Raw genomic sequence first — 12236 nt, 5'->3', positions numbered from 1 at the left:
GTCAACTCTACTTTTAAGGGGCAGATCTTCCTCAGTAATATTTTCAGTGTCTTTCAACCTGAGGTGCTCATCTTCCAGCACTATATCTGGCAATATTCTGGTGCTCTTCATCATTTTCAGTATTCCATATTCTGCTGCTATCTGACAGTGTTTCCTTGATATTCATAATGTTTTCAGTGACTAAATATTTGGATGTAGTCCTACTCTACTTCCTAATCTGTCTTAATCTGGAAGCTCATCAGAAAACTGTCAACCATGGGTGACCCTGCTGGTATTTAAAATATGGGTGTCATAACTTCCAGGATCACAACAACATACAAGCCCCCACAGTACGGTAAACTGACAGATGAGTGATGGTTAGAAAATTTAGCTCCCCAATTAAAGTTCCTGGAGGCACCTCACTTCACAAGCCAGGCTCCTGACCACAGGTACTAAGCTGTAATTGTTCCCTGGTCCAGTAAATCCACCAATATGTCCTGTGCTCTGGATCTTGGTTTTGCTGCTGGTCTTCTTCCACTCTTTTCTTGTCACTGGTCTGTCTCCTGAATCAATAAAGTACAATGTGCAGGAATCTCAGGGTTTAAAGGACACAATCCACTCCTGGATCTTTTTCCTTGATGGTAGTAAATTTCTCCTTTCTGCTTCTAAGATGGATCATTTTATATGCATGTCAGAGTTCCATGTTATTTAAATAACAATAAGCCCTGGTAACAATCACAAAATCACAAAATCTATCAGCATCTTTCCCATGTTTTCTTAGTCTGACTCATTTGGAAAAAGTCGTTTGGTGGTAGTTTACAAAGATTATGGCTAGCAGATTCTTTAAATAATTCACTGCACCGTTTATTATGATGCTATTTATTGGTCCAGTTATGATGATTTTTGTCTTCTTTACCACTGAGGCTCAACCTATGCTGAAGGCTGTGGTCTTTTACCTTCATCAGTAAGTATTTTAAGTCCTCTTCACTTTCAGAAAGTAAAGTTGTATCATCTGCATATCACAGGTTGTCAGTGCATATTATTCCAATCCTGATGCCAAATTCTTCTTCATATAATCCTGTTTTTCAGATTATTTGCCTAGCATACATATTGAATAAGTATGGTGAAAAAATACAACCCTGACATATACCTTTTCTGATTTTAAACCATTCAGTATCCTATTGTTCTGTTCAAGCAACTCCTCTTGGTCTACATAAAAGTTTTGTATAAGCACAATTAAGTTTTCTGGAATACCCATTCTTCACAATATTATCCATAGCATGTCATGAACCACACCATTTAAAGCCATTGCATAGCCAATAAAGTACAGGTAAACATTTTTTTCTGGTATTCTCTGCTTTCAGCCAAGATAAATCTGAATTCAGAAATTATATCCCAGGTTCCTCACCCTTGTCTACGCCCTTCTTGAATCTCTGCCAGTTCCATGTCTATGTACTTTTTTTTTTTTAAGTGAAAATGAGCTGTATTATGAGTAATGACAGTTTTTAAATTCCAGTTTTGGCCTTTTAATGAGGAATAGGGAGAAACTTAAGCCTGGGGGAACCAGGAAGAGAGGTATAGAAAATGAATAAGATATAGAAAAGTGGTTGAAGAGTTGGTAAGTTATGGAAGACCAAAAAATAATTTACATTCCAAATGGATTTAGGATCACTAAATTTATCTTCTCCCAAAAATTGTTTCATAAATTGAGAAATCTGATCAAAGAAGTTTAACGGCAATAAAAGTAACCATTTACCTTTAAAGACAGTATCTAAATGTACATTAGAAATTAGTTATCAAAGACCTAGTCATTGACCAGACTAGAAACTGAAACTTAAGTACTGCTGTTCCTTATACATAGAATTGCCATAGGACTCAACATTAATACAAATCTTAAGAAGTAACTTAACATTTTATACTTACAACCTAATGTAAAAACATTTCTACTTTTATTATAAAGACATCTAAATTTTTAGTGAAAGTGAAAAATACTGCAGCTACATTTAAGTTTTTTAAGATAAAACTTGAGAAGATTTAGACTGTTCTATTTCAATATACTGGGCTCAAATGAATTATACTTTTGAAACGCATCTAGGCTAGACTATATTCCTTACAAAATATCATCAACATCATCTTCATGTTTTCTCTTCAATGGGTTTGATTCATTTGTTGTGTTCTGTGATGAAACCATGTTGGTAGTAATAAGAATATTCTTTGGCCCAATCATTGAAGGATTAATCAGAACATTTTGAACTGTAGTTGTTGCAGGAACTGGTTTGATTGGTGTGGACTGAGAAGGTGGAATCTGCACCGTAAATCTTTGGCTTGTCACTGACACTGGAGTTGCAACTTTATCTGGGACAGATATGGTTTGTGAGGCCGCCATAGTAGGAGTGGTAGGTCTGCTACTAACAGCACCAACACTTAACCATGGAACTAGTCTTCCTTGGTTAGGTCCCTTTTTAACCAAGTACTTCAGCCTATAGTTTGGCGCTGTTAAGCAGGTGGCAGTCTAGGACCTGCATATGGCTTAATCAGTGGTAAAGGAGTTTGATTTTTCTGCCTTGCCATATCCAGTAAAAAATCTCTCGGGGGAGGAGACGTAAAAGATTGGTCAGCACAACACTGGATTGCCAGTCTCACATCATCTGCATCAACATTAGGTTTTTTAGAATGACTTGAATAAATTTTTGCATCATCCAGAATTGTAGTCACATAACAGAAAGCAAATTCCAACATCTGATTTATAACCCTTGGTTCGTACTCTGTAATTTCCATATCCTTCAGGATCTGTGCCATTACCAAGGCATCTCTCGGAGTGTTCTTGAGAGTCGCCATCTTGCTGGACTCCATGTTATCCTGCCAGTCATCATCCTGTGATGGAGCCCATGTCTATGTACTTTTGCGCTATTTTTAATTAGCTTCAGCAAAATTTTACTCATATGGTATACTAATTAGTTCAGTGATTTCAACATTCCTTGGGTCATCTTTCTTTGGAATGGGCACAAATAGAGTTTTCTTCCAATAAGTTGGCTAGGGGATCTCCTCCAAATTTCTTGGTAAAGATGTGTAAGTGCCTCCAGTGCTGCATTAGTTTGTTGGAATTTTTCAATTTATATTCTATAAATTCCCAAAGCCTTGTACTTTGCCAATGTCTTTGGTGCACCTTGGACTTCTTTCTTCAGTACCATTGGTTCTTAATCATATGCTATCTCTTGAAATGGTTGAATATCAACAGTTTCTTTCTGTTAGAGTGACTCTGTATTCCTTCCATTTTCTTTTGATGTGTTTTGCATGGTTCAATATTATGTCCATAGAATCCTTCAATATTGAAAGTTAAGGATTAATTTTTCTTTAGTTCTTTCAGCTTGAGAAGTGTTGAGTTCTCTTTTGGTTTTCTGACTCCAGGTCTTGGAAGATTTTGTTATACTACTTTACTTTGTCTTCTCAAACTGTCCTTTGAAATGTTATGCTCAGCTCTCTAACTTCCTCATATTTTCTATCTGCCTTGGCATCTCTATGTTGGAAAGTAAATTTCAAAATCTCTTCTGGCATCCATTTTGGTCTTTTTTTTCTCTCTTGTCTTAATGAACTTTTGATTTTTTTCCTATGTAATGTCCTTGATGTAATCCCACAACTCTTCCGGTCTTTGATCATTAATGTCTAATGCTTATATATGTTCTTCAGATGGCCTCTTAATTCAGGTGGTATATGTCCAAGGTCAAATTTTGATTCTGGTGGATTTGTTTTAATGTCCTTCAGCTTCAGGCTGAAATTGGATATAAGCAATTGATGGTCTTTTCCATATTTGGCCCTTGGCTTTTTTTTTGGGGTGATGATATTAACCTTCTCCACCTTCCTCCTAATAAAACAAAAATTGTGATAATAATGGAACAGGACCAGACAGTATTTTTTTTTTAAGTTTTTATTGTGAATTGAGTGATAGTTTACATAGGAGAACATCAATTCATTTCATTGCAATTATTAAAATTCCCTGCATGTTTCATCATTTAACAGTATTACTTCTATTCCCTCTGTTTTTTTTTTGGACGTGCACCAAGATACTCAGGAATATACAATCATTCAAACAGCCAAAGGGCACACTCTGCCCCCAGCCGCCAGCACAATCTCCTCCCCCTCCGTAAGTCTAGAATCCTCAGTTGCTCCATCTCTCCATGCCATCATCTCTGCTTCAGGCAGTATTTTTTAATGACCTTTTGTTTTCCCACAGTTTTTCTGATCTTCTGTCTTTATTGTCTAATGCATCAAATCTGTACTTTATATAACCTCTGTTTTGCATCACTATGAGTTGGATGTGATATATTTTAGCATAAACATTTTTTAACTTTCATTTTCCTTTTGTACTTTTTAATATGATTACACAGTTCTTTCTTATTAAGTACAAATTTACCTATACAGTCACTTCTTACTTACCAATATAGTTAGTTTCCACATAGTAGATCACAATGCAAAGTTGATGTTATGCTAAAACAGAAGATGTCCACATCAGATTACAAAACAGAGGCTCAAATTGTTATGGCCAGATTTTTCGTTGGCTGATTTTTATAAGAAGATTGCCAGACCTTTCTTCCTAAATTGTCTTACTCCAGAAGCTCCACTGAAACTTGTTTAGCATCACAGAACCACTCACAGGCAAGTGGTGGCTGCATTGAATGAGGATTGGCCAGGATTGAATTCAGGTCTCCTGCATAGAAGGAAAGTATTCCACCACTTAACCACCACTGCCTTCTGTGAATAGCATTAATCACACATTTCTGTAATGTCCAGTCAACAAAGATAACATTGCATTTGGTTCTAGGTTTATATTTTGAAGAAATTGACAAAATACTAAAGTAGAAGTGTAATTTTAAATGGTCAAAAGAACCAAGATCAACTAATGAGAACAAGACAAAGGAAAAGATTCGTCGTTAAATATTTTAACAACGTCTAAGGCAAGGTGTGGTCTTTTTTTTACTGCAAGACAGAACTGAAAGCAAAGTTTGCAAAGTAAGTTCCACTACAGCAATTCAGACTGAAACTGGGTAGGGACCTGTAAGAACTACTATAGAAATATCACTGTTTTAAGTAGTAAGTTGGACTGGAACACCCAACATTCTATTTCAACCTTGAGATTCTCTGACTCTAAGATTATCTGATCACTTTTACTTAGGAAAAAATACTTTTCTATACCATTTAGCACCGTTGAACACATAACAATGGGCTCAAACATAACCTCAATTGTGAGGATAGCACAGGAACAGTCAGTGTTTTGTTCTGTTGTGCATAAGGTAGGTGTAAGTAAGAAATGATTTGACAGTACGCAACAACAATAATAAAACATACCAAATTCAATTTGATTTATAGTCTTCTTTTAAGCTAAGAATTTTAATTCCATACAAAGAAAACTGTGCATACTAATACTAACAAATAATTCCAAAAAAAAAAACAACAACAAAGTTTTGGTTAGACACAGATTTGTTGTTATTGTTCTGTTTTGTTTTTAATTTCTTAATGATAAGCTTTGGGGAATCATTCAGATAATAGTATTTCAATTAGTATAAGAGCTATTCATTGTAATACTTTCACATGAAACTTAAATTACTGCATCCATGACAGAAAAAAGAGAAAGAATTGTAGCTATAATCACACTACAGTAGCATCAAAGGCTATCATTGCTCTCATAATTCATAGAAAATATCATTATGATGTAAGAATTAAATGTTATCAATTTTTTATTATGATGACAGATGTGTAATAACACTTATTGAAAGACATTCATTCTTATGACATTAGAAAGTATAAAGAAACACAAGGGTTCTACCAGTGACAATGAGTTATTTATCAATTTGACATAAAATTTCTGCTTTCATATCAGAATTGTTCCAGCTTTTGCAATGTGTAATCCAGATGACAGTATCTTCTTGAGTCATATCATTTGGACTACCTATGAGTATGACTGCATGACAGAAAAACTGGATGAAGTTAGGTCAGTCCAATTGAAAACAGGTGTTCTGATGTCATAGGCTAAATAAATTGGATACATTATTTCATTAATCAGTCATTGAGTGAACTCCTAATGTTTGCTATCCAAACCCTAAAGGTGGTACAAAGATCTATAAGATGGGATTTCTGCTGTTATCTGGTTTACAATTTAATCAAAGTTATGCATTAATGCACTGGATTGAAAAGTCAGTTTGAATCACAAGGTCGGAAGTTCAAGCTCACCAGCTGCTCCTTGGGAACTCTATACAGGATAACTATGGGTTTGAACTGACTTGATGACACACATAAACAACAAAAACAATAATATTTAGGGATAAATAAGTCCTGTAGAGTATAAGGTTATAAACATCATAAATGAAGGAAAACTATGGTATAATAGGAGACGCAAGGAAGAAAATACTGCTTTGGGATAAGGAGAATATGAAGAAATGGTATTTGAGTTAAGCCTGAAAGAAAAGTTATTTCAAATTTGGCCATGGAAATATAGGGGCCCAAGAAAGGAGAATATTTCAGGAGAGGAACTGTGGTACAAAGAAAATTGCTGAGAAGTAGAAATCACGTTCAGTAACTGTGAGTAGTTTTGCATAGCAGAAGTTAATAGCATGAATGAGTGTAATGAGAGATAACACTGGAAAGATAAGTTGGGAGTAGCCTCTGAGACTGAAGTCAGGGTTAGAGTGCATTATTGAATACGCTGAATTTTGTTTGTTATTGAGGAACTTTTAAGGATATGGCAATTAGTGAAAGCTATAAATAATAAGATGCCTCAACTCTCAGAAATGGTGTCACTGTGTGTCTGACAGGTGAGGTAAATGAGTAAGTTTTCAGCCTCCAGAGGTTCTGAAGAAGTTTTGATTGGTTGCAGTTACCATCCAAGGATAGCCATTCCTGAGGGAGCTCAGGGACCAACCACAGTGTATCTAAAACTCAGTGCTAAGAAGGTATCTAATTAATTTTTTTCCAGACACTAGCACAGGACTCTTTTGTTTTTGTCAATGTCATATGCTGATTGTGAAATAAGTAGTATGTGTGTACTCAATTAAAAGAAAATGATATTAATAGCAGACTAAATAGTGTAATCAGAAAGGAAAATGAAAAATATATTCATATCACGTTAAATAGTGCAATCCAGAAATGGAAATCTGAAGGCAAAGAATACAAATTACTGAATGGTTGTTTAACCATCTGTTTCTTCATATTGTACATGCTTGTTCTTATTAATGAATATGTTGTTGTTGTTGTTAAGTGCCATCGAGTCGGGTCCGACCCATAGCGACCCTGTACAGGGTTTCCAAGGGTGTAAATCTTTACGGGAGTAGAAAGCCTCATCTTTCTCCCGCGGAGCGGCTGGCAGTTTCGAACCGCTGACCTTAAGGTTCGCAGCCCGATTCGTAACCACTACGCTACCAGATAGGTAGCTGATATATTTGACATATTCACTCCAGGAATAAAGTGAGTCAATGATACTGAGATCCAATCCTACCTCAGTTATCACATATGCACTCAATTTGTGTTGAATCAATTCCTGCATTTGACACATGTTAAAAAGACTCCTAGAGTTAGTAATATTTGTAAAAACTATGACACAATATTCACAGAGATAGTATAGGTAATAAATAATGGAGATATGATCACAAGTCAAATAGTGGCTTGATTATCTTTAACAAACTTACGATTATTTTTGAGCACTTAATACCTAGCACAGTATTGTTGATTAAAATACTAGTGATTTAGATAACATGATTATATAAGCAGACCACTTTACAGGAAAAAAAAAGGGGAGCTATGTTACATAATCGACTAACATCTCCTTGGAAACCCTATGAGTTTGAATAGATTTTCTGGCACTTAACAACAACAATAATGCTAAATAATAATACAGTAAAAAGTGATAAACCAGGGTTACTTTAAACATACTTAGATAAGTCACCATCCTAGGATTAGAAAAATATAGCTTTAGATTGATGGAGTTGACATATGAGAAACTCTCAGAGTAAAGAGTAGCAAGCATGGGAGCAGGCACAAGGTTGTGTGAGTTAGAAAAAATGAATAACAGGTCTGAGAAGGAACTATAAAATCAAGGAAGTAAGGTTTGGAATTTGAACAAATGAGTAACTTGACTAGGCACAGACATAAAGATACATGTAGAGGTAGAAGTTGGAGGAAGTCGAGGACAAAATGTAGAAAGGCAGAACAAAACAAAAAGTGAAGTAGAAGTAAAAGGTATATGGAGAAAGAATACATGACTTGAGTCTATGCGTTTGTTAGTGGAATAGGCATCTGGACAGAATTAATTGACTCCCATTGTCTCTCTTTGAAAAGCTGTATATTAAATCATAGCACTTCTTATTTCCTCTGCAAATGTGATTTTTCCCTTTAAAAAGTCAACTCTAATTATGGATTTATGTTTGTCAGGCTCAATTGAAAGTGGTATGCAGTGTGTGCACTTTAAAATTACTTGGAGAATAATAGTTTGCAATCTCTATGTAAATAAGTAAGTCTTTCTGCCTCTATCACTCCTTCCCAGCATGGCAGGGAAAGTGCAAACCTCATCCCTTTGGAAAGGAATGACTGATGAAATATTAATAAAGATTACTGACAAAGTAAGCACTATGACTCAGGTTGTAGAGAGCTGTGGGATCCAGATGGGGAACAAATTTATTCAGCAGCAGAGCAAGTTATTTAGATGTTTTAAAGCAGATGACACCACCTCTATAAATTGTAGGGAGCCTTTGAGAATGGAACAGAATGGCGGTACAGAGGGAGGGGAAACCTGAAAGAAGTGAGTTATTTTATTAGGATTAGATATCTGGAAAAAAGGAAGGAAATATCAATGGAAAGCCCTCAGTATACCCCCCAAAATGCCTGGAGGCCTTCCTTTCAGCTCTAAAATATTTATATCTCCTGAAGCCTTACCTTTTTGACCATCATTGGAAATCATTTTAATCATATATATTCCTCAACACAAAAGTACTGTGCTGAGATGCTCAAATTCTGTGCAAAGGTGACTGGCTAAAACAATTTTTTTAAAACTTAGAAACAAAATCATATGCTTGATTTAGACTTTTCAGTGGATCTAAGACAATTCTACCCTTTTAAATGACTTTTTTTGTTTTTGTCATCTAGTTGGTAACAGGCTCTTGAGAAAAATCAGATGGTACCGACTTGTCTTTTAATTACAGAATCAACACATATCACGTTCACTTAATCTTCCCTGAAACCAAAGGTTTATTTACAGTAAGAGAGACTGACAGACAGACAGACCAGGCTGGGCAATAACTACTTTCAGTAAGTTGAAGGATTTAGGTCACAAGTATGTCCTAAGCAGTCACTGCATATCTTCTTTGTTAACCTCCCAAGCTTTTCAAGCATGACGTGGTAGGGGAAGATTGTATGTACACCTGTGGTTTTCAAGTTGTACTATTGGTGCCTTCTTATTACACCACTAGGAAGGTCCTCTTGTTGTAATCATTCCAACTTCACTGCATAATAAATAGGTCATGAATTAAATAAGGAAATTTTAACATTGTTGAGAAGATAAATTGACACAGCATACATAAATTACAAGTGAAAATTTTGAGGCTTACAGAGGCTTTCAGTGACTTTTTCAAGGTTGAGAAATTATTGAAATGCTGAATCCTAGCACAGTTCCTTTCTTCAAATCCATACTGCTCACCTGAGTGCCTAAAAAAACTCTCAGCACCTCCCTTGATTGATGTAGATATGTTTACATGAGAGTCATGAGCAATCCAAATAATTGCTTATTCAGTAAACTTATTGATTGGGAAGGGGCCCTGCTTGTATATAAAGTTTATGTGTGTGTGTGTGTGTGTGTAAAAAACAAAAAATCCACTGCCATAGAAGGGTAAATAAAGTCATTTTTATAAAGGAAAGGGAGTTAAAGAAAGAGAACATTGAAACTATTTCTCAGATTTGTAGTTCAGTGATAGCTGTTGCAATGAGAGCACAGAGGGTAGACTGAAGTCATCCTGACTTCAAATTTTGGGGAAATAGATATAGATATAGATATAGATATGAGAAAGATCCCATTACTATCTTAAAGACATTTAGAGGATTGTTGTGTTGCATAGGTCAAATAGATTAATAAAACCAGATAAGTCATTCTTCAAGACTCTGAAAAGTTAATAGGCATGGAGACATGGGGCTCCAGGGTGCAAGCTTACACTGCAAGAAAATCAACTTAAAGTCTCTGTAAACCACTAACTTCAGTTAGTTAATATATGAAATATTGCCTTGGAGTAGCTTCTGATTCATAGCAACCCCGTGTATAACGGAACAAAAAGTAGCCAGGCCCTGCTTCATCTTCACAATAATTGTTATGTTTGAATCTTTCGATCCCATTGTTGCTATCACTGTGCCCACGTTTCTTATTGAGATGCAAGCATGATGTTCTTCTCTAGGGATTGGTCCCTCCTGATCACATGTCCAATATGAAAAACCAAGAGGAAGCCACATCATCCTCACATCTAAGGAGCATGCTGACTGTACTTCTTCCAAAAAAATGTGTTCAGTCTTTTGGCAATCTATGGTATATTTAGCATAATTTAGTCAACTACCATAATTTTAATTCATCCTTATTTATTGTCCAGCTTTCACATCCATATAGGACAATTGAAAATACCATGGCTTGGGTCAAGTGCACCTTAGTCCTCAAACTAACATCATTGCTTTGTAATACTTCAAATTCAAAGAAGTATTTTGTGGTAGATTTGCCAAATGCAATAGGTGCATCATTTTATTTCTAAAATGCTTCTTAAAGGAATGTTGATTGTTGCACCAAGTAAACTTAAATTCTTGACAACATTAATATTTTCATGCAATTTGGGGTACAATAAATAGATATGTTTAAAATTCTATAGCTTTTATATGAAAGTCATGAGCAATCCAAAGAATTGTTCATTCAGTAAACTTATTGATTGGGAAGGGGCCCTGATAGTATATAAAGTGTGTGTGTGTGTGTGTGTGTAAAAAAACAAAAATTCCATTGCCATAGAGTTGATTTGAACTGATTTTAAGACAGTTCATATAGTTTGAAAAACACCAAGTCCCCCCTCCTTTTTTTAATGGGCACTAAAAACGATCAAACTAAGGAACGGCTAATTCAAATAAAATACAAAGAATGTCAACATCAGAGGCTTGTTGTTAAAAGTAGTCAAGTCAGTTCTGATTAATAGGTATCCTGCATAGGGTTTCTGAGGAGTAGATGATGGGTTTGAGCTGCTATCCTTGTGTTTCAAACTGACCTTGTGGTCCAGTGCTTATCCCACAGAACCACACATGTCTAATTACTCATAATTTTACCTCTAGATAGGCAATTGGAAGGAGTTCTGGTAACATAGTGGATGATGAGCTGAACTGCTAACCTCAAGGTCAGCGGTTAGAATCCACCAAGGTTTCCAAGGCTGTAAATCTTTACAGGGGCAGAAAGCCTCCTCTTTCTCCCATGGAATAGCTGGTAGTTTCGAACTGCTGACCTATTTATTAGCAGCCCAATTCGTAACTACTACACTACCAGAGCTCCTTACTCTGTCATTCCAAATCATCATCTCTGCCTCTATCTCTGGCATCACTGCTTAGCTGAATTTGTTGTTGTTGTTGTTAGGTGCCATTGAGTCAGTACCAACTCCTAGCGACTCTATGCACAGCAGAACAAAACACTGAATGATCCTGGGCCAACCTCACTATTGTTGCCACGTTTGAGTCCATCAATGCTGCTACTTGGCCAATCCATCTTGTTAGGGGTCTTCCTCTTTTGCTCTGACCCTCCAACTTACCAAACATGATATCCTTCTCCAGCGAATGGTTCCTCTTGACCATATGTCCAAAGTATGAGAGATGAAATTAGGCCATCCGGGCCTCCAAGGAGCATTCTGGCTGCACTTCTTCCAACATATTCTCCTCCAACACTATAACTCAAAAGCATGAATTCTTCTATAGTCTTTGTTATTTACTGTCCAGCTTTTGCATGGTTATGAGGTTATTGAAAATATCATGGCTTGGGTCAGGCACACCTTAGTCCTCAAGCTGACATCTTTGCTCTTCAACACTTTAAAAAGATCTTGCAGAGCAAACTTGCCCAATGCAATACGTCATGGGATTTCTTGACTGCTGCTTCCATAAGTGTTGATAGTTGATCAAAGAAGAATGAAGTCCTTAACAATTTCAATCTTTTCTCCACTGACAAGAATGTTGTTTACTGGTCTAGTGGTGAGGATTTTTGTTTTCATTACATT

The 12236-nt window shown here is 36.0% G+C and overlaps 2 pseudogenes; one reads left to right on the top strand and one right to left on the bottom strand.

Annotated features, from left to right (window-relative positions):
* Window positions 1-2089: 2089 nt before the first annotated feature.
* On the bottom strand, window positions 2090-2832 carry LOC102836181 (annotated as a pseudogene).
* Window positions 2833-8594: 5762 nt separating this feature from the next.
* The window catches only part of LOC102828011, a 6523-nt pseudogene continuing 2881 nt past the window's right edge, over window positions 8595-12236 (top strand).

Source organism: Chrysochloris asiatica, unplaced genomic scaffold (genome assembly GCF_000296735.1).
Source record: "Chrysochloris asiatica unplaced genomic scaffold, ChrAsi1.0 scaffold00051, whole genome shotgun sequence".
Taxonomy (NCBI): Eukaryota; Metazoa; Chordata; class Mammalia; order Afrosoricida; family Chrysochloridae; genus Chrysochloris; species Chrysochloris asiatica.
This window is presented reverse-complemented; position numbering and strand designations above follow the sequence as displayed.